The 25,060-nt window shown below is 38.4% G+C and overlaps 1 long non-coding RNA gene across 1 annotated transcript in view; it reads right to left on the reverse strand.

The window, feature by feature from the left end:
* LOC147998120 (uncharacterized) overlaps nucleotides 1-19,767 on the reverse strand; it is a 38,536-nt gene extending 18,769 nt beyond the window's left edge. The window contains exon 1 of the long non-coding RNA XR_015646457.1: nucleotides 19,571-19,767. This is a non-coding gene — a long non-coding RNA (uncharacterized LOC147998120). The remainder of the gene's footprint in view (nucleotides 1-19,570) is intronic.
* Nucleotides 19,768-25,060: the final 5,293 nt, after the last annotated feature.

Raw genomic sequence — 25,060 nt, forward strand, 5'->3', positions numbered from 1 at the left:
TCCTCTGGGTGAGATCATTGAAAACCTTGAGAAAAAGGAACACTGGGCATGGATCACTGAAGAAACAGATATCCACAGAAAATACAAGAGACATGACTGAGGAAGAAACAGCTGTATCTACTGGACTATGGAGCAATGGTTAGAGCCCCTACAAGGGGTGATCTCTATTAACAGAAAATTTGATTCAGAAATACTGTTGAGGAAAACTTGTTGGAATTTCCAAACCCAATGACCCATAAAGAAAACACACAATTTGGTTATTATAATTATAATCTATAAACGTGTATTGGGTAGATCCAACGTTACCATAACTTATACTCCAACCATAAAACCCCTGCTACATGTGCATTCTTCAGGCCACATGGATTGTTTCCATCATTACTTCCTCCTCTTTTTCTTCAGTCCTCTCCCTTCCCCTCTTACCCTCTTCTGCCTCTCTACCTAACCCCACTGTCATACCTCCGGTACCAACTTTCCCCTCCGGCTATCTGTAATAGGCTCTAGCATTTACTGACCGGTTAAAATGGGAAGAAGTTTCATATGTGATCACCAGTGTCCATGATAGAGGGCTAGTAGGTGGGGGGAGACCTCCTTTGAGGAAGCAAATAAATATCAGGATACAAATTGCATTTGCTTGGGAAGAGCAAATCTGTATAATGCTATCAATATCTGTCCAGTGGATTGTGAGAAAATGGGGAATATTCTTCCTAAAGACCCAGCTATACTACACCTGGTCTTATATCTGAAAAGACCTCTGCCATGCAGACAGTACACGTGCTCCATCATGTTCCTAGTGGATTTCTTCATAATGAACAGAAAATAGAAATAAGCCAGATGCCCCTCAACCAAACAGTGGCTACAGATAATTTAGTTCATTTACACTATGAAATACTATACACATATGAAAAATAAGGACCCCAGCTCTGAAAAAAAGAAAAAAAAAAGAAAGAAAAATAAGGACATTGAGAAGCTGCGGTCAAGAAGATGGAGTGAGAAAGTATTGTCCTGAATGAAGTAATTGAGACCCAAAATAACATGTATATATTCATTAAAAGAGGGTATTAGCCATTAAGTACAGAATTCACACACTAAGTTCTATGGAACCAAAGAGGATAAACAATAAGAAAGGGCCAAGAAAAATGTTTGAATTCCACTCAGAAGGAGGAACAAAGTAATGAGAAGAGGCAGTTGGAAGGAAAGGATTGGGTGACTGAGGGGATGGGAAGGTAAATAGGGTTTGAGAATCATTTCTTGGGAGAGTTGAGCAAGAGGGACAGAGCGCCAAGAGAATAAACTGAAATCAGTGACTGTCCAGGGTTGGTACTATCTCTATGATTTGCCAGCAATCTGGGATGGGTGAGGATACCCTGGCGTCCATGAGGGTGACTTTAGCTGAGACTCGTAACAGTGGGGATACGGACACCGAAATGGTCAATTTCTGTAGCCACAGAGGACCCAAGGTGGAAGGATAAGGAACCAAACACATCCCCAAAATTTTGACCCAGAAATTGCCCCCTCTATAAGAGACACACGGAGAGAGATGGAAGAGGAAATGAGGAAATGGCCAAAGGAAAAGTGGCCGGATGTGAGACTTATCCTATGGACAGACGGCAAACACTGACATTATTAATGGTCCTTTCTTATGTTTGCAGACGGCAGTGTAGCATTATTGTCCTCTGCAAGGCTCCAAAGAGCAGCCGATTGATACAGATGCACAGGCACAGGGCTTGATATCAGACAGTGCTCAGTGAGTCTCACTAAAGAGCTGAGGGAAGGACTGAGAGAGGTAGAGGAGCACAATGGTTCTCACATGAGTTCAGTAAACCCGTCGCCTGTCTGTGGATCCTGTTCTCCTACCCGGGCTGCGTTTTCAGGACCTAGTGGGAGACGATGAGTCTAGTCCTGCAGAGACTTTATGTGCCAGGAGACGGGGTGTACCCAGAGGGGTCCTCTACTCAATAAGAGTAGAAGGGGAGAGGATAGGAGGAAGAACTGTAAATGGTGGGTGCCTGGAGGAGTCTGGTGACAGGGCAGAATTCAGAATGTTACCTGGTGAATATATACAACCATTCTAACAAGGGGCCAAGGCATGACATCATGGGGGTGGGGCATGACATCATAGGGGTGGGGGAATGACATCATAGTGGTCGAGGCATGATATCCTGAAGCCAAAGAGAAAATAGATGAAACTAGAAAAAAAAATCAGCCCAAGAGGGAAATGAGACCTAGAGACACAAACATGGCAGGTGTTTACCTATGCATGGTATCGGCTGTGAGATAAATCATATTCCATCTACAATCCACAAATGCAGAGAGGACAAAGGAAAGGAGAAGGCACCTTGAGAAGAAAAGCATCGACCTATCTGAAAGGAAAAACTGGAACAGGTTCTGTGAGTGAGTGAGTGCGACTGAGGACAGGAGCAGAAGTTCAGAGGGGAAGATGGAGGGATAGCGGGGTGTAGAGAGAACCGGCCAGAAATAGAGGACATACAGGTTAATGCAGAAACTCGATGGAAGCACTGGTTAATTCATGATGTCTAGAGGGCCACGTTCCTGAGGATTTATTCTGACAGAGAATGCAGAACATGAACCTGCAATCCTTTGAAATCGAGCAAGTAGGACCTCAGGGTTGGGTATGGGGAACATTCAGTGGAGTCGATTTCTGAGTAGGTAAAATGGAGATCACTGAACAACAGACCGATGCTGGGTCAGAGATTATAAAGATATAGCAATAGAGGACTTCCTGGTACCTTAAGCCTGCAACTGATGTAAGTGCACACAAAAACCCCTTCCTGCTCTCCAAGGTTCGTTTAGCCCTCTTGACCCTGAGTAAATTATATGCACACAACCATAGCGTGTCCCTGAATACCTTCTAACAGAGCTGTGACACTGAAATCCTTGGAAGACACCAAAATTCACTTGCACGCAGACCAATATTCTGCTGACTAACTGTTTCCTGGGTCCACTTCATCCTTTCACACGTTTTATGCACCTGGACACTCTAGGTAGGAGACAAGAGATGAGTGTGTGTGTGTGTGTGTGTGTGTGTGTGTGTGTGTGTATGTGTGTGTGTGTACATAAGTGTGTTTGTGTGTGTGTGTGTGTCTGTCTGTGTCTGTGTGTGTATCTGTATATTGGTTATCGTCTCTGTGTCTGTGCTTCTGTATATTTGTGTGTATACGTGTGTGTGTCTGTGTGTTTGTGTCTGTGTATGTGTGTCTGTGTCTGTGTGTTTGTCTGTGACTGTCAGTCTCTCTGTGTGAATGTCTGTTTGTCTAACTGTCTATGTCTCTTTCTGTGTGTCTCTGTGTATCTGTGTGTGTGTACATGCATATGTGTCTGTGTGTGTGTTTGTGTGTTTGTGTATATGTTGTGTGTGTTAGCCATGCATAAGCTAACCATCCTCACACAGAATGTCTGGATTGCTTTTCTTTATAGAATGTTGGCGAATCTTTCTCTTGTCCTAAAAGACCACTCTGGTTCTCAACTCTCTCTGTGAAGCCATGACAGTTTGAGTGATTTTCATGTGAGAGGAGTCTGTCCTATTGAAAATTGCTTTCCTGGATACAATATCACTTAAAAAAACACATCTCAACATTTATTTTCCTTATAACGTGATCCCTCGAGGGGATTTTTCCATCATCATCATCATCATCATCATCATTATCATCATCATCATCACTAATATTATTATTACAGGATTATTCCATTATATTGTTATCTGTGTTGTTACCAGTGTGCTAAAGTTCATTGATGGCAGAAAGAAAGATTTTGTTTCATGTGGGTCTTGGACAGCCACGATTTTGTTCTTGGAACTGAAAGATTTATTTGCATGCTCCCATGAGTAAATACATGCAAGTACAGAAAGTTCCTTGGTCTTCTACATGAGAGTGACATCCTCACATAGTCCTCAGATCTACATGAGAAACAGAGAATTTAGATGGGCAATGAAAAGTAGGGTGATCAAAAACCAAGTTGGGGAGAAATAAGACAGTTTTCCACAATGTTTCAGGCTTTGGGGATTGGTAGACATTACATAACCATCTTATTATTCATAGCAGAAATAGTCAAAATTAATAAAGGCAGAAATTTTAACAACATATTTATGATGGCTAATTTAAATTCCCATATTTCATCTGTGGAACATTATATATTCTCTTTCAGGTTCTTCTTGAAATTATTTGAAGAAGTGAAAACTGGTATGTGTTTATCTATTCACATTCATAAAGCATCACCGTTGCTCTAGTGATGAACAGACTGCACAACTGTCAAGAGACAGACTGACTTTCTTGCCAAAGAAAAAAATCTTCACCTTCATGGAGGCAGTTTCATTCTTAGGTGCAGAAGTTTAAAATCCCCTGAGAATGCTTCCTACAGGTACCATTTCCTGTATATTGTAATATCCTAGAAAATGGGTTTCTTTTTGCATTTTATTTCAAGTGTTAAGATCTACAAACAAGTTTTGAGTGCGTGTACTATTTGTAGATGTTGTCTTTTTTCTTTCCTATAGATGGATTCTGGTTTGTGGACTCTCAGGCATTTTCTGATCCATCTCTCACAGCAGGGGCTGAAAATGAGAGGAGACTTCGTCAGGAATAAAGGAAAGAAGAAAGGTAAGGTAATAGATGATTCCCTTATGTATTTAACCCCTCTGAGTCTGAGATGGCTGTTGTCATCAACCTGTATATCTAAACTTTAACTTTGAAACAAAGTACACTCACATGAGTTTAAGCCTTTGTACTTTTCATTGTGTAAATATATGCAATAAAGAGAGCTTTCAAAGTAATAAAGTTGTGTGATGTGTGTTACTCATTTAACAGATTCCCTTGTATAACTTAAAAGAATATATAAATGGTTTTCCTTCATGTTGAAGGTAATGAAGACAGTGTCTCTTCTAACAGTATATGTAGGAATTTTGACAACTATTAAATTAAATATGTTCATATCTTGACAAAACATCAACCACAATTGCTTATGGGATTCTTCCTATACTTTCTCAGTGTTTTTTCCTAAATATTGACTTTAAAATGCAGTTAGCAGAATTGATATTGAGGAGGATGGAGGGAGAGAGGAAACTGAATGAGAGGGGAGGTTGGGAAGGGAGTGGCCTTTGCAGGAATTAGGTATAGGGAAAGCAGGGAAATGAGAATGGAAGATAACCTCATACTAATACTGTCCAAACTCTTCCACAAAATTGAAACAGATGGAGCACAACCACATTCCTTATATGAATCCACAATTACTCTTATACCTAGCCCACACAAAGACTCAGCACAGAAAGAGGACTTCAGACCAATTTCCCTTAGGGATATTGATGAAAAAATTCTCAATAAAATTCTTGCAATCCGAATATTACAACACATCAAAAAAATCATCCATCATGATCAAGTAGACTTGAACCAAGGGATGGAAGGATGGTTTAATATAGGAAAATTCATAAATGTAATCCATCATGTAAACAAACTCAAAGATAAGGAGCGCAAGGTCATTTCATTAGATGGTGAGAAAGCATTTGACAAAATTCAACAACCCATGCGAATAAAAGTCCTGGCAAAATCACGAACTGAAGGCTCATATCAAAATAGAGTGTAAGAAATATACAGGAAACCTGTAGCTAACATCAAACTAAATGGAAAGAAACTTGAAGCAATCCCACTAAAATCAGGGACTAGACAAGGCTGCCCACTCTCTCCCTACTCATTCAAAACAGGACTCCATGTTATAGTCAGAGAAACCAGACCACAAGGGGGTCAAACTGACACAAATTGGAAGGGAAGATATCAAAATATCACCATTTGCAGATGATATGATAGTATATACTTAAGTGACCCAAAAGTACCACCAGAGAACTTCTTAACCTGATAAATAACTTCATCAAAGTGTCAGGGTATAAAATTAACTCAAACATACCAGTAGCCTTCCTCTCCTCAATGGAAAACAGGCTGAGAAAGAAAATATTGAAATCACACACTTCACAATAGTCCCAAATAATATAAAATATCTTGGTTTAAGTTTATTCAAGCAAGTGAATGATCTGTATGACAAAAGATCAAGTATCTGAAGAAAGAAATTGAATACTATCTCAGAAGATAGAAAGAGCTTACATGCTCATGGATTGACAGGATTAATATAGTAAAGATGACCATTTTGCCATTCAATTTAATTTTACACATTCAATGCAATCTCCATCAAAATTCCTACTCACTTCTTTAATAGAGATAAAAAGAGAAATTTCCAAATTTATTTAGAATAAGAAAAAACTAGAAGAGATTAAACTATCCTCCACAAGAAAAGAACTTCTGGGGGAATCATCACCCTTGAACTCAAGCAGTATTACAGAGCAATAGTGATAAATACTGCATGGTATTGGTAAAGACACAGATGGATAGACCAGTGGAATAGAAGTGAAGACACAGAAATGAACCCACACACCTATCATTTGATATTTGGAAAAGTAGATAAAAACCATTCAAAGGCAGAAACATAGCATTTTCCAAAAATAATTCTGGTTCAACTGGAAATCAGCATGAAGAAGAATGCAAATTATCTCATTTTTATAACCATGTACAAAGCCTAAGTCAAAGTGAATCAAGGACCTACACATCAAACCAGAGGGAGAGGAGAAGGAGAAGAAGAAGAAGAAGAAGAAGGAGAAGGAGAAGGAGAAGGAGAAGGAGAAGGAGAAGGAGAAGGAGAAGAAGAAGGAGAAGAGGAGGAGGAAGGAGAACAGGAAGAAGAAGAGATTGAGAAGGAGGAAGAAGAGCAGGAAGAAGCAGAAGAGGAAGAAGAAGGAGGAGGAACAGGAGGAAGACAAGGAGGAGGAGACGGAGGAGGAGACGAAGATGACGAAGAAGGAGAAGAAGAAGAAGAAGAAAAAGAAGAAGAAGAAGAAGAAGAAGAAGAAGAAGAAGAAGAACAAGAAGAAGAAGAAGAAGAAGAAGAAGAAGAAGAAGAAGAAGAAGAAGAAGAAGAAGAAGAAGAAGAAGAAGAAGAGGAAGAAGGAATTTAAACAGAAAGAGAACTAAACTTCCATTCTTCCCCATTCCCTCTCTTCCTCAGCTGTTGTTTAGGCAGTTGTGTTAGTGAGACGTTAACAGTGTAATTTCTGGTGTTACTTTGAGACACCAACTCATAGTAAATTTTAGTCTCTTAAAATCTTCTTTCATGAAGTAAGACACCCATGGCTACATCATTCTCTATTCTCCAGCACTTCACTTAGTTCCTTTGAATAGGCAGTGTCAATATTATATAGGGTCTGTTCAGATAGATGTAAGTATTTTGAGTTCTGGAGGGCCACAATTGTATCATGCTCAGTGGACAGCACCTCACAGATCTCCTTACCTATTAATAAGCCCTTTAAAGAACCCAAGGCCTGCATATCACCTTATCTCTAATTTGGAAGTTATCTCCATTGGATAATCATGTGAAAATGAAAACTTAGTTTTCTCCAAGGGAATATCACTGGGTACACAAACTAATTTTAAGGGTAGACTGCGTATAAAGCACTAAGGGAACTGAACATCATCTTTGGAGGATCCTTGTCTCATAATGGGTCAGGACTTTTTCTTCAGAATGTCTTTTTCATTTTGTTTTATGTTTATTTATCTATTAATTTTTGCTCTGTATGTTTTGTGTATATATTTTTCCTGGTTTTATGTTTCCATGGAATTCCAGAGTGTGTGAATGGAAGTCTGGGTCTCCGTGTCTGTATCTGATTCTTGACCCTTGTTTTGGCTCTTTTCTATCTGCTTGTTTTGTTCTACTCCAATTCATTAACTTTCATTTTATTTTTATCCCTTAGATGATGGTTTGTTTTGAGAGTCAGAAGGATGTAGATACAGATGATAGGAGAGGAATAGAAGGGGGGAATAGAGGGTAGAGTAATCATAATTCAAATATATTGCATGAAAAAGTCTAATTTTAAGAAAAGAATTTTAAAAACATACTTTCTGGGGCCTGTCTGCCCCCTTTTCTCAAAATCCTTACTAGTTTCATATAAAAAGTTAATGAAAATATTTTAAATCTTTTCCAAGGCAAAGAAAATTGTTTGTTTACATCTGATCTGGAACTGCCACTATGGGAGTGAAGCTTCTGTAGAGTTGCAATAATGCAGTAGGAGAGTCTATAAATGCTTTCAGATAAATCAATCCACTGAGGTTCAGCGGGAGTTTCACATTTTTGATGTTACAAATTTTCAATGGGAAGATATACATTTTCGATACTTCAGTTTTCATGAAATTCTTCAAGATCAAATTACAAGTAGTATGGAATACAATCATAAAATAGGTTTGTTCCTTTGAAAATTTCAAAATTACCCCAAATAATACTTAAATATCATTAATAAATCAGAACTTATTGTATCCTAAACCCATATAAACATGACAATTATGAAATAGAAGTAGATGCGTATTTGTGGATAAAAGCTGTTTCTGGAGAGGCACTATTTTATGTCTGGGATAATTTCACTTCATTGGTAGATGGGTTAAATCAAAGTCTGATAATGAAGACCTTGCTGTAAAAGACCATTCTCTCACTAAGGGACTCTAAAACCCTGTTGTATAGAGTGCTAGCATTTCAATGTATCTCTTAATGACACTCCATTGGTTAGATGTGCCATATTTCCTGTATTCATTCCTGTGTGGAAGATCATCTGGGTTCTTTCAGCTTCTGGCTATTATAAATAAGGCTACTATGAACATAGTGGTGCTCATGTCTTTGTTATATATTGGGGCATCTTTTGGGTATATGCCCAAGATAGGTGTAGCTGTGTCTTCAGATAACTCAATGTCCAATTTTCTGAGGAACCTCTACACTGATTTCCAGAATGGTTATATCAGTCTGCAATCCCACCAACAATGGAGGAGTGTTCCTCTTTCTCCACATCCTCTCCAGCATTTGCTCTCACTTGAGTTTTTGATCTTAGACATTCTCACTGGTGTGAGGTGGAATATCAGGGTTGTTTTGATTTGCATTTCCCTTATACTATAGTTGTTGAATATTTCTTTAGGTATTTCTCTGCCAATTGATATTCTTCAGCTGTGAATTCTCTGTTTTGCTTTGAACCCCATTTTTCAAATGGTTATTTGTCTCCCTGTAGTCTCACTTCATGTGTTCTTTGTATATTTTGGATATAAGCTGTCTATCAGTTGTAGGATTGGTAAAGATCTTTTTCCAATCTATTGGTTTCCATTTTATCCTAACAACAGTGTCCTGTACCTTACAGAAGTTTTTCAGTTTTTTTAAGACCACATTTGTTGATTCTTCATCTTAGAACATGAGCCTTTGGTGTTTTGTTCAGAAAATTTTCTCCAGTGCCCATGTGTTTGACATGTTTCCACACTTTGTCTTCTATTTGTTGGAGTGTATCTGGTTTGAAGTGGAGGTCCTTGATCCAATTGTACTTATGCTTTCTACGGGGCAGTAAGAATGGATTGATCTGCAATCTTTTACATACTGACCCACAGTTGAACCAGCACCACATGCTGAAAATGCTGTCTTTTTTTCCATTGGATGGTTTTGACTTCTTTCTCAAAAATTAAGTGACCATGGTTGTAGGGGTTCATTTCTGTGTCTTCAATTCTATTCGACTGGTTTATTTGCCTGCCTCTGTCACAACGCCATACAGTTTTTTTTTTGTTTTTTTTTTTTTGTTTTTTTTTTATCGCTGTTGCCCTGTAATACTGCTTGAGTTTAGGGATAGTGATTCCCATGGAAGTCCTTTTATTGTTGAGGACAGTTTTAGCTATTCTGTGTTTTTTTTTATTACAGATGAATTAATGAATGTTCTGTCTAAATCTTTGACGAATTGGATTGGAATTTTGATGGGGATTGGAATGAATATGTAGGTTGCGTTTAATATAATGGCCATTTTTACTGTATTAATCCTGCCAGTCCATGAACATGGGAGATCTTTCCATCTTCTGAAATCTCCTTCACTTTCTTCAGAGACTTGAGGTTCTGCTCATATGCTCATATTTTTTACTTACTTGGATAATGTCACCCCAAGACATTTTATATTATTTGGGGCTATTGTGAACGGTGTCATATCCCTACTTTCTTTCTCTGCTTGTTTAGTTTGTGCAGAGTTATTTTTATACTCAGCCACATTGCTGAAATGTTTATCAGGCTTAGTAATTCTCTTGTGGAATGTTTGAGGTCACTAAGTATACAATCATATCAACTACAAACAGTGCTATTTTAACTTCTTCTTTTCCAATCTATATCCCTTTGACCTCCTTCAGTGTCTGCTTGCTCTGACTAAGATGTCTAGAACTATATTGAATAAGTTGTGAGAGAGTGGGCACCCTTGTTCAGTCCCTGATTTCAGTGTGATTGCTTTAAGTTTCTCTCCACTTAGTTTAATGTTAGTTACGGATTTGCTGTATATGTTTAGGTGTGGGCCTTAAATTCCTGTGCTTTCCAGGACTTTTTTCATGAAGTGATGTTGAATTTTGTCAAAATCTTTCTCAGCATCTAATGAAAGGATCATGTGGTTTTTATCTTGGAGTTTATATAGTGAATTATGTTGTTTGTTTTCTGTATATTAAAGTATCCCTGCAAGCCTGGGATGAATCCTACTTAAACATAGTAGATGATTGTTTAATGTGTTGTATGAATAGGTTTGCAAGAATTTCATTGAGTATTTTTGTGTTGATATTGATAAGAGAAATTGGTCTGAGTTATCTTTCTTTGTTGAGTCTTTCTTTGTTTTAGTTATAAGAGTAATTGTGACTTCATGAAAGCAATTTAGTAGTACTCCATCTGTTTCAATTTTATGGAATAGTTTGGACAGTATTGTTATGAATTTTTCAATGAATTTTGGATGGATTTCTGCACTAAACCCATCTGATCCTGGACTCTTTTTGGGTGGGAGAGTTTTGATGATTGCTTGTATTCCTTTGGGAGTTATGGGTTGTTTAAATGGTTTATCTTTTCCTGATTTAGGTTTGGTATCTTGTATTTGTCTGGAAAATTGTCTTTTTTTTCCAGATTTTCAAGTTTTTTGAACCTAGGCTTTTGTAGTACAGCAATTTTTTTTTAATTTCCTCTGATTCTGCTGTTCTGTCTCCCTTTTTAATATTTGATTTTGTTAATTTGGACACACTCTCTGTATCCTCTGCTTAGTCTAGCTTTGGGTTAATATATCCTGTTGATTTTTTCAGAGAATCAGGTATTGGTTCTGTTGATTCTTTGTATGGTCCCTTTTTTTCTACTTGGTTGATTACAGCCCTGAATTTGATTATTTTCTGCCTTCTACTACTCCTGCATGTATTTGCTTCTTTTTGTTCTAGAGCTTTTAGGTGTGCTGTCAAGCTGCTGATGTATGCTCTCTCCTGTTTCTTTCTGCAGGCACTCAGAGCTATGAGTTTTCCTCTTAGCACAGCTTTCATTGTGTTCCAAGAGTTTGGGTGTGTTGTACCTTCATTTTCAGTGAATTCTAAGAAGTCTTTAATTTCTTCCTTTATTTCTTCCTTGACCAAGTTATCATTGAGTAAAAAAAAATTGTTCAACTTCCATGTATATGTGGGCGTTCTTTCCTAATTTTTATTGAAGAACAGCCTTAGCCCATGGTGGTCTGATAGGATGCGTTGGATTATTTCTATCTTTCTGTATGCTTTGAGGCCTGCTTTTTGACTGATTATATGATTAATGTTGGAGAAAGTGCCAGGAGGCTGTGAGAAGAAGGTTTATCTTTCTGTTTTAGGATAGAATGTTCTGTAAATATCTGTTAAGTCCATTTGGTTTATACCTTCTGCTAGTCTGTCTATATCTCTGTTTAATTTCTGATTGTGTGATCTGTCCAGTGATGAGAATGGGGTGTTGTAATCTTATACTATTATTTTTTGCGGTGCAATATGTGCTTTGATCTTTAGTAAGGTTTCTTATGTGTATGTAGGAGCCCTTGTAATTGGAGCATAGACATTTATGATTTTGAGTTCATCTTGGTGGATTTTTCCCTTGACGAATATGAAGTGTCCTTCCTTATGCTTTTTGATGACTTTTGGTTGAAAGTCGATTTTATATATTCTTCAGACCATTGCTTGGAAAATTGTTTTCCAGCCTTTTACTCTGAGGTAGTGTCTGTCTTTGTCTCTGAAGTGTGTTTCCTGTAGTGCAAAATGCTGGGTCCTCATTACATATTGTGTGTCAATCTGTGTATTTTTAGTGAGGAATGAGTCTATTGATGTTGGAGATATTAAGGAATAGTGATGGTCACATTCTGTTATTTTCATAATTGGAGGTTAGTTTATGTTTGTGTGCTTCTCTTCTCTATGTGTTGTTGTGAAAAGATTAATTTCTTGTTTTATCTATGGTTTTACTTGAATCCTTGTGTTCGGTCTTGTCAGTTAGTGTCCTTTGTAAGACTAGATATGTAGAAAGGTATTGTGTAAATTTCGTTTTGTCATGGGATATCTTGGATTCTCCGTCTTTGTTAATTGAGAGTTTTGATGGATACAGTACCCTGGGATGGTGTTTTTATTCTCTTAGTGTCTGTATGACATCTGTCTATGATCTTCTGACTTTCATAGTATCTGGAAAGAATTCTGATTTAATTATGATAGCTTTGCCTTTATATATTACTTGACCTTTTTCCTTACAGTTTTTAACATTTTTATTTGTTTTGTGCATTTGGTGTTTTGACTATTATGTGATGGGAGGATATCCTTTTCCGGTCCAATCTATTTGGAGTTCTGTAGGCTTTGTGTATGTTTATGGGCATCTCTTTCTTTAGATTAGGGAAGTTTTACTCTATAATTTTGTTGAAGATATTACTGTCCCTTGATGTTGACAGTCTTCACTTTCTTCTATACCTGTTAAGACTAGGTTTGATCTTCTCATTGTGTCCTGGATATCCTTTATGTTTTGAGCTAGGTCTTTTCTGTTTTACATTATGTTTGACAGTTGTGTGATTCTTCTGCTCCTTAGATTATGTCTTCTATGTCTTTTATCCTGTTGGTGATTCTCACTTCTATGACTCCTGGTCTCTGTCCTAGGTTTTCCATTTCCAGGGTTATCTTCCTTGTGCTTACTTTATTGTTTCTATTTCCATTTTTAACTCCTGGGTGGTTTTGTTTATTTCCTTCTCCTGTTATGCTGTTTTTCAAGTAGTTCTTTAAGGTAGTTTTGTGTTCCCTCTTTCTTGCATTATATTTGTTTACTTCAGTTTTTTCTATTGTCCTGCATTTTCTTAAGGGAGTTATTATTCTTAACATCCTCCATCGTCATGATAAATGTGAAATTAAATTTAGATCTTCCTTTTCTGGTGTGTTTAGATATCCAGTGTTTGTTTTGATGGGAGAATTGGGTTCTGTTGAGCCCAAGTAGTCTTGGTTTCTGTTGTTTGTGTTCCTGTGCTTTCTTGTGGCCATCAGGTGGTCTCTGGAATTAGCTTGTCTTGCTCTTTCTGATAGTGGCTTGACCGTCCTGTAGGCTCGTGTGTCAGGGCTGCTGTAGACCTGTTTTCCTGTTTTCTTTTACCCAGTTAAGGGAACAGAGTATTCTGCTCTCAGGCATGTAGTTGCTCCTGTCTACTTACTTTCAGCTGTCCCTGTGGGCGGGAACCAGAAGGAACTTCCCATACTTCTCCTAGGTCCCTCTGTGGGGGGAGGGGGCACAGATGGTACAAGGTGTTTTCCTCTTGAGTCAGGAATCTGGGCAGAGAGTAGTCTCCTCTGATTTCCCAGGAGTGTCTGCTTCTCTGAGGCTCTAGTTACCCCACCATCATGATTTGGGTACAGGGAGCTGTTTGACAAGATCAGTTCCGATCCAGGCACAGTCTGGAACATGGTGCTCCAGTACATTTACTCCTCCTCTATTCCAGAGTCACTATGCAATTTTGTCTTGGGCCAGAGATGTGGGCAATTGTGGGCAGAAGTGGTAGTCTGTGTGCATTGTATGCTCAGTATTGCCCACACTCCTGGGTGATCAGCTCTCTCTCCCACAGTTTCTAGGAGAAGGGAGCTTTGTGCTGGAATCAGCAAGGTTCAGGAGCCAGCTAGAAACTGGAAATGCCTGATCCCAGAGGAGTTCTGCCTTTGCATGTCCTGAGTCAACCAGTGAGCTCGCTTCAAGCAGAAAAGTTGGAATCACCTCTTCTCTCAGGCCTGAACTCACTTGTTGGGCTGACTTTCAGCTTTCCATAAGGGCTGCAACCAGAAGTGTCTTGACCCTACTGCTCCTAGGTTCCTATGCACAGGAGGTCCAGATGGAGCTAGGTGTTTTTTTTCTTGAGTCAGGAATTTGAGCAGAGTTCTCATGGGTTTCTGCCCCTCTGACAGTGTAATACTTCCCCACCCCTCATGACATTTGGGTGTAGAATACTGTTTGGACAAGTTCAGATTCAGCTGCAGTTTGGACTGCAGGGCTCCTGCAGATTGACTGCTCCTATATTCATGTGTCCAGTGGCACTATGCAGTTTCCTCTTGGGCTAGGGATCTGAGCACATGTGGGAAGAAGTAGCAGGGTCTCCTCGCTGAGGTCTCAGTATTGCACACTCTTCTGGGTGTTCAGCTCTTGTCCCACAGACTTTCCATAGGATTTCAAATGTTCACTCCCTATCTTACAGGTCCTCAGTCTTTCCAGTTCTCCTCCAAATTTTGTTGGAGAAGACGCCTCTGGTTAAGGGGAGGTACAACAGGCCCAATCAGAAAAAAAAAGGGGGGCTGGAAATCTTCTTCTCTTAAAGGTAATCTCATTGATTTCTCATATTCCACAAGTGGAATAAGTCCTGCCCCTTCTCCAGAAGAGACTTTAATACCTTTGCCAGCTGCCAAAGCAGGGCAGAGAGCTCTGTCCATTCACAAAGACAGTCAAAGATGTGCCCTATCTCCACCAACGTGCTTATGAAATCTGCTTCGGGTAAAATGAGTTTGAAACCTGATTCTGCTGACAAAGCGGATTGCAGAACTACCCTGTTAAGCCAAGAGGACATTCAAAGTCCTCCACTATTAAAAATGCGCTTAAATCATCACTTATGATCCAAGGCGTACAAAATACAGTTACAAATACCCAAGTGAACCTCATAACACACATACCAGCCCAAGAAGAGACAAAATTTTCTGCATGTACACCATTAGATCAAGGACCATTGACAGTTTCAGAAGGGGCTCTTGAGAGTTCCACACCCACGCAAGATGTGGTAGAAATTTCTGAATCCACCGATGGAACTCCTGTGCCTTCTGCACATAAAAAATATGTTCTAGCAGCCTCACCATATCCCCCAGTACTTCAAATGTCCCTATATAATAGAGAATTATTCAAATATCCTCTACCACTGAAGGGAACCTCCTGACATCCCATTAGGCCCACAAAAGCCAAGTTTATCAAAACACACTGTCAATGAGCCATGCAGACTCCATATTTATACAATGTGCAGAGAAGATAAAATATCCCCTACCTCCTCAGGGGACTCTAAGTCGTTCTGTACTGAAAGCAGAGGCTCCAAAATTTTCCACATATACATCAGAGATGCTAGAACTTCCCAAAACTGAGCAGTATTCTCTGAGTATTACTCTATCTCAAAAAGAGACTGTGGGACAAGAAACTTCTACAAAAGGAGGTCTACCCATAGCCACATCTTTAGAAATGTCTTGCGGATGTGACACATATACAAAAGATATTCTAGGACAGATTCCATCTGTAGAGAAGTTTATGGACCCAAACATATGTGAACCATGAAATGCGAACACCAGAGTCTGTAGCATCCTCAACAACTGAGGAAAGGGATTCCTTGTATTCCATTAGTGTAAAAGAATGAATACGACCTCCACAAATTCCACAGTAGGCTATAGGAACTTCCTTATCTCCTCAAAATCAGCCATCTTCCCCAACTACAGAAGATGCTACACACTCTTCCAAATATTCAGAAAAGATTGCCATTCCTTCTTTATACCCACAAGCAGACCCAGAACATCTGCCAAATACCTCAAAAGCTCTGGATTTTACCTCATCTTCTGAAGGGGCTTTGGAGCCTGTTTTGCCTCTCAAGCAGGCTAGGGAACCTGACACTTCTATAGGAAAGTCGGTTTCCACTTCTCCAGCAGAAGAAATTTCTCTTGGAACTTCCACAGTTACAAAACAATATCTAGAATATGTCTATGATGCTCAGGGAGAGGTCACATTTTCAGAGGTAGCTCTAATACATACTCTCCATTCTGATATCACAGTAAGGATTCTACACGTATACACGGTACATTAAGACCTTCCTCATCTGAGAAGGATGTCTTAGGATCTACTGCATCTGAACAGCATGTTTTAGAACTATCCCCATATACCTAAGTAGATTTATTTAACATGTCCACTCTGGGGATAAAGAGGCGACATTCTCCCTCTACCAAAGTGGACCACAGGCATCCAGTTTCTATAAAAAAAAAGGTTAAGATTTGATCCTTCTGATGTAGTCTTGAGAAATTTCCTCTAAAGAAGATAGTTTCAAACATCCCCCTTCTGCCAAAAGGGATCTTGTGCCATCTTCTGCAGCCAAAGAGACAGCAAAAGCTACATTTTCTCCTCAGGTGAGTCCTAACATTCTCCATCTGTCCAAAGGGCCATGGAATTTCCAAAAAATATGAAGGAATTGTGCAAAGATGCCATTCCTTGAAAGGACTTGCTGGACATTCCATATTGTCCCAAGATGCTCAAGTAACTCCTCCTTCTACAAAAAAGGCATGTTCACCGTCTACCCTAGGGTTTCAGAGAATTTCTTCACTCCTCTCTAGGGCTCCAGAAAGTGTTCTCCATGCTCAAAGTGGTTTGTCATTGTGCAAATTAGACTTCAAACATATAAAACGCTTTTTTTTTATATTACCGAAGGTCTGAGGGAAAGTCCACATCGAAAAAAAATCATTTAGACCTTGTGCCATTAGTCCAAGTATATCAGAAAAATTCCATGTCTTTTAAAGCACCTAAAAATCTATCTTGCTCTTGCACTCGTCCTAGAAAACAATTACCTTTAGTCATACAATCCCTAGGATCATTGAAATACAAAAAGGGGTGTCTAGAAACTTTACCATCTGCCAAAAGGTCTTTAGGATGTTCACCAACTTCTCCAAGAGCTCGGTTAACCCATAGAAGAACAAAAGAACTAAAGCCATCTGCTCAGGGTGTTTTCCAAAAACCACTTTTTTCTTCTTTACTTTTATACCAAGACAAGAGGCCAGCTTCCTCATCCCCATCTCTGATCCCTTCTTCCTATTTGTTCTCTCTCCCAAATCGCTCTTTACTCTGAATTAGATGCCAATTACTAAACCATAGACATATGGAAGGAGGTAGTTGCTGTCAAAACAAAACTTGTGATATCACAGAAGAAGCTACGGCTCTCCAGGACACAATAGAATTTTCAAGGAGGGCCTAATGATGATGGAACTGCCATAGCCGACCTGCTCAAGAGCTTCCTTGCATTGACCAGATTTGGTTGTGCACTTTCCAGTAGTGTCTCCTGTGACACAGTAGAAACATTTACATGCTACATCTCTGTACAGCTAGAGCCTTCTCTCTGCTTTATTAGTGATTACATGCTCTGAATGAAGAAAGTTAGTCAGGGGCTCGTCATGGGTAGAAAAGATCTAGGAACACAGAAGGAAAGATATTCTTCTCGAGATTAATTTTATTCTCCGGTCAAATCCTGTGACATAAAGTTCAATCCCCTAGGTTTTCCCTGTTTCGCTGGTGCCAGTATTTTCCCTACAGAACTTTAATTGAGTGAATATTGTTTTATATTTTCTGATTGTAAATTCATTTACAGGGGACATTATATATGTTCCTGCATGTGTACTCAAAATTTCATTTTTCAAATTCCATTTTTTGCAATGAATTTGGTATCAAACGTGGCTCAGCTATAGAGTGAATATAAGAGTGGAAATATTGTGTACCTACTTCTAATGATCAACTCCCAAATCCATATTTTATCCATTAATTACAAGACATCAGTAAAGCAAAGGACAACATGGAGTATAGAATGTGGTTCTGAAGTTCTATTAGATATCAGTCCTCTAATATCTACCTTATTGTGTTCCCAGGGATAGGCTTGAGGGTTTTGGATGTTTTACCATGATTCTTTCTTCAGGCCACACATCAGTTTCTGAGTGATGGGCAGTGATAGGAATGGCTTGTGGTCCAATGAAACCTCAAATTCAATAGGTTATAAAAAACAGGAGGGAGTCTATTTGCAATTGTCACTTGTGGATCCTATAGTCTTCACCTTGTTATGCAGAATCCATCCAAATATTAAACCAAAATTCCTAGTTGTAGGATCCACCAAAATTGTATATATATATATATATGTATATATATATATATGTATGTATATAAATGTATATATATATGTATATATGTATATATGTATATATATATGTATATATGTGTGTGTATGTATTCACTTATATATATATGTATGTATGTATTCATATATATATGTGTGTATGTATGTATATATATATATGTGTATATATATACATATATATATATATATATATATATATATATATATCAGGCACAAAAACTAGATAAGATTGTTGAAGATAAAATTGCATTCTGCCAATAAATGGTTTTAGATCTTTCATGAGAGACACAACTAGAGCATGTCAAATACAGAAGTGATTGCTAGTGGCAAACCAGAGAACTGAATACAGACCCCTTGTTTGTAGATGTTGAGAAAGGATTACAAGAGCTGAATGGGCTTTCAACCCCCATAAGAACAACAAGTTCAATGAACCAGGGCTTTCTCGTATTAAACCAATATTCCATGACTGTTTATGTACAGACCTGTGGCTCCAACTGCATATGTGGCATAGTATGGCGATGTTGATCATCAATGGAAGGAGAAGCCCTTGTTTCTTTCTAGTTAAAGGGAATGTCAAAGCACAGTAAAGGTTATAGATAAGGATAAGGGGACCAGCTAGGAATATTAAGGACAGGAAACTGGGAAAGGAAATAACATTTGAAATGTAAATATAGAAATATCCAATTAAAAGAGGTATATACGGGTCTGGGGATTTAGCTCAGTGGTAGAGCGCTTACCTAGGAAGCGCAAGGCCCTGGGTTCGGTCCCCAGCTCCGAAAAAAAGAACCAAAAAAAAAAGGTATAAAATTTGCTAAAAAAAAAGGAAAAAAAAACAAAAGATAATTAGCAGCTAATCAGACCTATTGAGTCAGTAATCCAAAGGGTTCCTGTCAGGGATTTATAGTCAGAATAATACTAGTGGAAAGATTGAGATGATGAAGATCAAATTTGGAGCACGTCTCTCTCCCAAATACCAGTATCAGACACTTACTGCTCTATAAGTATCCAAATAATTGAGGAGTTTACTCTGAGCTGAGGAAAGTATACTCATTTTTCACTTCTTCCTTAGGACCATTTTCTTCTGGGCAATAAGAACAAAAATCCATGAGCTCTAAGGAAAAGAACAGTGTCCTTCCAAACACCTGGCTTTTGGGAGAAAGAAATTAATGATATAAACTCTCTGACTTCCAGGAACCATTAGAAGCAGGGAAGTCCAGATTCTTCTGAGAGGCTCCCAGCTCCTGATCCCATGTGTGGAAGGATCAGATCAATTCTATCTCTTCAACTTACATATTCCACTCCTACCAAGGCTTCAGTGAGATTTCTCAGGGATGATGTATTTCTTCCTTCTTTTATACCAAGACAGAAGACCAGCTTCGTTCTCCCCATCTCTGATTTCTTCATCGTCTTTGTTCTCCCTCCCTAATGACTGTTTCCCCTGAATTTGAGGCCAATTAGTAAAACCTATAGGTACTGAAGTAATATCTGAGAGGCATTTGCAGTCAGGACAACACTTATTACATCACAGAAGAAGCTAGTGCTCTCAAGGATACAAGAGATTTTTCAGGGAGAGCCTAATGATATTGTCACTGAGAACTGCCATGGCCTGACTCTAAACAGCTTTCCTTACATTAACCAGTTTTGAGGGTGCCAATTTAGGTATGTCTCCTGTGACACAGTGGAAACTTTCGTTCTCCATCTCTCTAAAGCTAGTGACTTCTGAATGGAGAAAATGAGTCAGGGGCATGGCATGGATAGAAATTATTTAGGAACTTGGAGTGGAGGAGATTCTTCTGGATAATATTTTTATTCCCAGGTCAATTCCTGTGACATACAGTTCAATTTTCTAGGTTTTCTTAATTTTATAAAGGCCAGTACTTTACCTACACACCTTTCGTTGAATGAATACTGTATTTCACTTTCCTATTGTACATTCCTTCATAGGGGACATTATAAATATTCCTGAATATGTACTCAAAAATTCTGTTTTCAAATTCCATTCTCTGCTATGATTTTGGAAACAAAGTGGGCCCATCTATAGACTGAGAATAACAGTGTAAATATGGTGTACCTACTTCAATTATAAATTCCCAAATCCTTATGTTATTCAAAAATTACCAACATCAATAAAGCAAAGGACCACATGGAGTATACAATTCTTTTCTCTATTCACATTTGATATCTGTACTACACTATCTACTTCCTGTGTTCCCATGGCCAGACTTGAAGGTTTTAGATGTGTTGCCATGATTCTTCCTTAATGTCATATATAAGAAACAGGAGCATGGGCAGGGGGAAGAAAGACTTGAGGAACAGTGAAACCTCAACTCAATACCTTCATAAGTACAGGAGGGAGTCTCTTTGATATACTCATTTGCAAACTCTACATTCTTGACCTAGTTGTGCAGAATCCATGTAATCATTCCACCTAACCTAATAGGTGTAGGAAGCACCTAAAGTATATATATATATATATATATATATATATATATATATATATATATATTCAACCACCAAAACTGGATAACATTGATGAAGCTAAGAAATGCATTCTGCCAGGAAACAGATATAGATATTTCCTGAGATACAAAGCTAGAGCATGTCAAATACAAATGTGAATGTCAATGGCAAACCAGTAAACTGGAAATGGAGTTCCAGTTGGTAGATTCTGAGAAAGGATAATAAGAGCTGAAAAGGCTTTCAACCCTTAAGAACAATAATGCCAATGAACCAGATCTTTCTGGTACGAGACCAATATTCAAAGGTGGAAAATGGAAAGACCTAAGGCTCCAACTGCATTTGTAGTAGAGGATGGCCTTGTTGGGCACCAAAGGAAGGTTAAGCCCTTGGTCCTCCCTTGGTTTGACTTGCATTTAAAGGGAATGTGAAGGGACAGTAATGGGATGGTTTATAGAAGAAGTGGAGAGGGACCTGTTAGGGATCGTACGGGAGGAAATTCTAAAAGGAAACAGTATTTTAAATATAAATATATAAATATACATTTTAAAAAAAGAAATAAAATTTGTAAAAAATAAAAGATATAAGAAATAAAAGAAGAGAAAACTACCAGCTAATTACAGCTATTGACTCAGAAATCTAATGGGTCACTATCAGGTAATGACAGTCATAGAAATAATAGTTGAAGGACTGAGATGATGATGTTTCAAATAGAAGCTCTTCTCTATCCCAGATATCAGGGTCAGGCACAAACTGCACTATAGGAATCTAAAGCATGGAGGAGTTTACACAGAGCTAGGGTTACAAAACTTGTCCTTCCCGTGTTCTTTAAGTCCCTTTTCTTCTTGTCAAAAAAAATAAAGGCCATGCACTCTCAGGAAAACAACTGTGCCCTTTCCATCCCTTGGTTTTGGAATAAAGAAATGAATGATATAAACTCTCTGACTTCCAGGAACCATAAGAACAGGTAAGTCCAGATGATTTTGAGAGGCTCCCATGTCCTCATTCCCATATGTGGAAAGCTGAGATGAAGGCTGTCTCTTCAGGAAACCCACTAAACACCTACCCCGGACTCACTGAGCTCTCAAATGGACCAGGTAATTCTTCCTTTTTGATACCAAAACAGAAGGGAAGCTTTCTTTGCACATCTCTGATTTCTTCATCCTCTTTGTTCTCCCTTCAAAAATGTCTGTTTATTCTGAATTAAAGGCCAATTAGTAAGCTCTAGGGGTACTGAAGAAATATCTGAGAGGCAGATGCTATCAGGACAACACTTGTGACCTCACAAAAGGAGCTAGGGCTCTCTAGGTTACAAGAGATTTTTCAGAGAGGGCCTAATGATAATGTCTCTTAGAACGCCCATGGCCTACATGCTGAACAGCTTTCCTTACATTGACCAGTTTCAAGAGTGCCTTTTCCAGGAGAGTCTCTTGTGTCACAGTGGAAACATTTACGTACTCCATCTCTCTATAAAGTTAGATACTTCTCTTTTCTTCATTAGTGGTTACATGCTCTGAATGGTGAAAGTTAGTCAGGGGCATGTCACGGGTAGAAAAGATTTAGGAAGATGGAGTGGAGGTGATTCTTCTAGATAATATTTATACTCCCAGGATTATTCCTGTGACATACAGTTCAATTTTCTAGGTTTTCTCTGTTTCGCAACGGGCAGTATTTTCCCTATAGACCTTTAATTTATTGAATATTGTATTACAAATGTGATCATATTCTAGTTTTCTTCTCTTGCTTAGTGATGAAAAAAGTGATACCCAGTACTGTATTAGAACAAACATTATATAGTACACCTAAAGAAAACAAATTGCTCCCAAGGTCAACGTAACTTCATAAGTAAGCAATTTGAATTCACAGAGAAATGGTAAAGTATTGTATTATTTATCCTTAAAAGGATACTTGTAAGAATCTTTTAGAAACAGAAATCTAAACATCTGTATAAAAATGTTATATCTGCTTTAAATGATCAGAATGCACATCTGTGATTGGCAAACCTTATTAAATCCTATCAGGAAGCTGAGGGTAAAACTGGTTCAGAAAGCAGTCATCAACAGTCCAGCATTTGTGACAGTCACACCATTAGCCTGTGCCGCCATAGTTCTTGATCCCTGACCTTAAAAGATCCCAGCCTTTCCGAACTACAAATTGTTCCATTCATTGTTTTTTATATCAGAGTCAGTAGGGAAAAGATCTTAGCCAGCTTCACAAACAATTTTATTTTTCCAAAAGCTTTTAATGGGTTGTGGTCCTCGCTAATCATTCTACATTTCCTCGGGCAATGATAGAAGCAATGATCTACCCCAGAGGCAATTGCTAAAAGACCTGTATCACTCTTATTGCAAATGCCAATGGCACTGCCCTCTGAGTGGTAGAAAGCTCCATGAGGATTTTCATGCACTTCTTAGATTAAGAGAGGATGAGTGCAATAACTGAGCACCACTCTGCCTGAAATCCTCGTGGGGTTCATGACTCACCAAGGTCCAACGAGACTGTGCTGAAGAGTGGGCCATACCCCAGGATTTCTAAAGCTCTGTGCCATTCCTCCTTCACAGGCCTTGGCAATACACCATTTCAGAACCAAATTTGAACTATGCTTTTACCCTAGATATAATTTCAAATACTATACTAATTAGGGAGAGTGTGCAGCCTTACATTGTCCTTGACTTTAATGGAATTGCTTTACATTTCTTTCCATTTAGGTTGATGCTGGGTACCGGCCTGCTGTCCATTGCCTCTATTATGTTTCTGCATAGGACTCGTATCCCTGATTGCTCTCACCCTTTTAACATGAAGGTGGGTTGGAATATTTTTGCAAGCTTTTTAAATATCTAATGAGATTATCATGTGATTTTTCTCTTTCAGTTTCATTATATAGTGAATTATATTGATGGATTTTCAGAAATTGAAACATCTCTGCCTCCCCCTAGAAATTAATAATTACACAGCATAACCTACAGAAAGGATCTCACATTCACGTGCATACTCCAATAGCTCCCCAAAAACACAAAAAAAATACAAACAAAAAAAAATCATGCACCCTACTGAACAGATGTAATACTCACATACATACTCAAACATCCTAATCGAAAACACAAAAACCAAAAAACATGCAAGCAAAAAAAAAAAAAAAAAAAAAAAAAAACCCTGCTCCCGCAACATCTCATTAATACCTTTAAGCATTAATGTCCTCTACTCAACAGTAAAAGGACACAGGCTAACACAATGGATGTAAAATCAGGATCTATCCTTCTGTTGCACTCAAGAAACACAATCCAGCAACCAAGATAGACACAACCTCAGACCAAGGGGTTGGAAAAGATTTCCAACCTAATGGACACAAGAAACAAGATGGTGTAGCCATTCTAACATCCAGCAAATCAGACTTTCTACCAAAAGTAATCAAAAGAGACGGGGAAGGATACTTCATATGCATCAGAGGAAAAATCCACCAAAATGACATCTCAATTCTGGATGTATATAGGCCAAAGACAAAAAGCAGAAATATTGGTGAGAGAAATATTGCTAAAGCGTAAATATCACATCGAACCTCACACATTAATAGTGGGTGACATCAATGTCCCATCTCACCAAAGGCAGGCCATTGAGACAGAAATTAAAAAAATAAATAAATAAATGATTTAACAAACACGGGGTTCAATAAAATTGACCTCACTGATATCTACAGAATAGTTCACACAAACACAAAAGTACACACTCTCTTTTCAGTACCTCATGGAACCTTATCCTAAAATGAACATGTTCTCCCACTCTAAAGAAGCCACAATGGATACAGAAATACTGCACTAACCATTGGATCTTCTCAGATCACCATGGATTAAAACTGGACTTCAACAATAAGAAAAAGTGTATAAACTCATTGAAATTCAATATCTGGCAACTTCAGATCCACCAGTTCACGGAAGAGATGAAAAACAAAAAGTGCTCCTAGAATTTAATGAAAATGAAGGCACAACTTCTCCAAACTTACCTGCATATGCAGCACAGGGTGCTTTTATAAAGAAACCGGAGAGACCCCACACTAGCAACTTCCCAGCACACCCTAGATCTCTAAAATAAAAAGAAGCAAATACATATTAAAGGAGGAGACAGCAAGAAATGATCAGACTCAGGGTGAGAGTGATCCATCAGAAACAAAGAGAATACAAAGATCAAAAAAACAAAAACAAAAAAAAACAAAAAAAACAAAAAAACAAGAGCTGGTTCCTTGGGAACATCAATCCGACAGACAAATCCTCAGACAGATAATGTAATAGGAGGAGAGAGCATCCAAATAACAAATTCAGAAATGAACAG

The sequence above is a fragment of the Rattus norvegicus genome, chromosome X (genome assembly GCF_021556685.1).
Source record: "Rattus norvegicus strain SHRSP/BbbUtx chromosome X, alternate assembly SHRSP_T2T, whole genome shotgun sequence".
In the NCBI taxonomy this organism is placed as follows: Eukaryota; Metazoa; Chordata; class Mammalia; order Rodentia; family Muridae; genus Rattus; species Rattus norvegicus.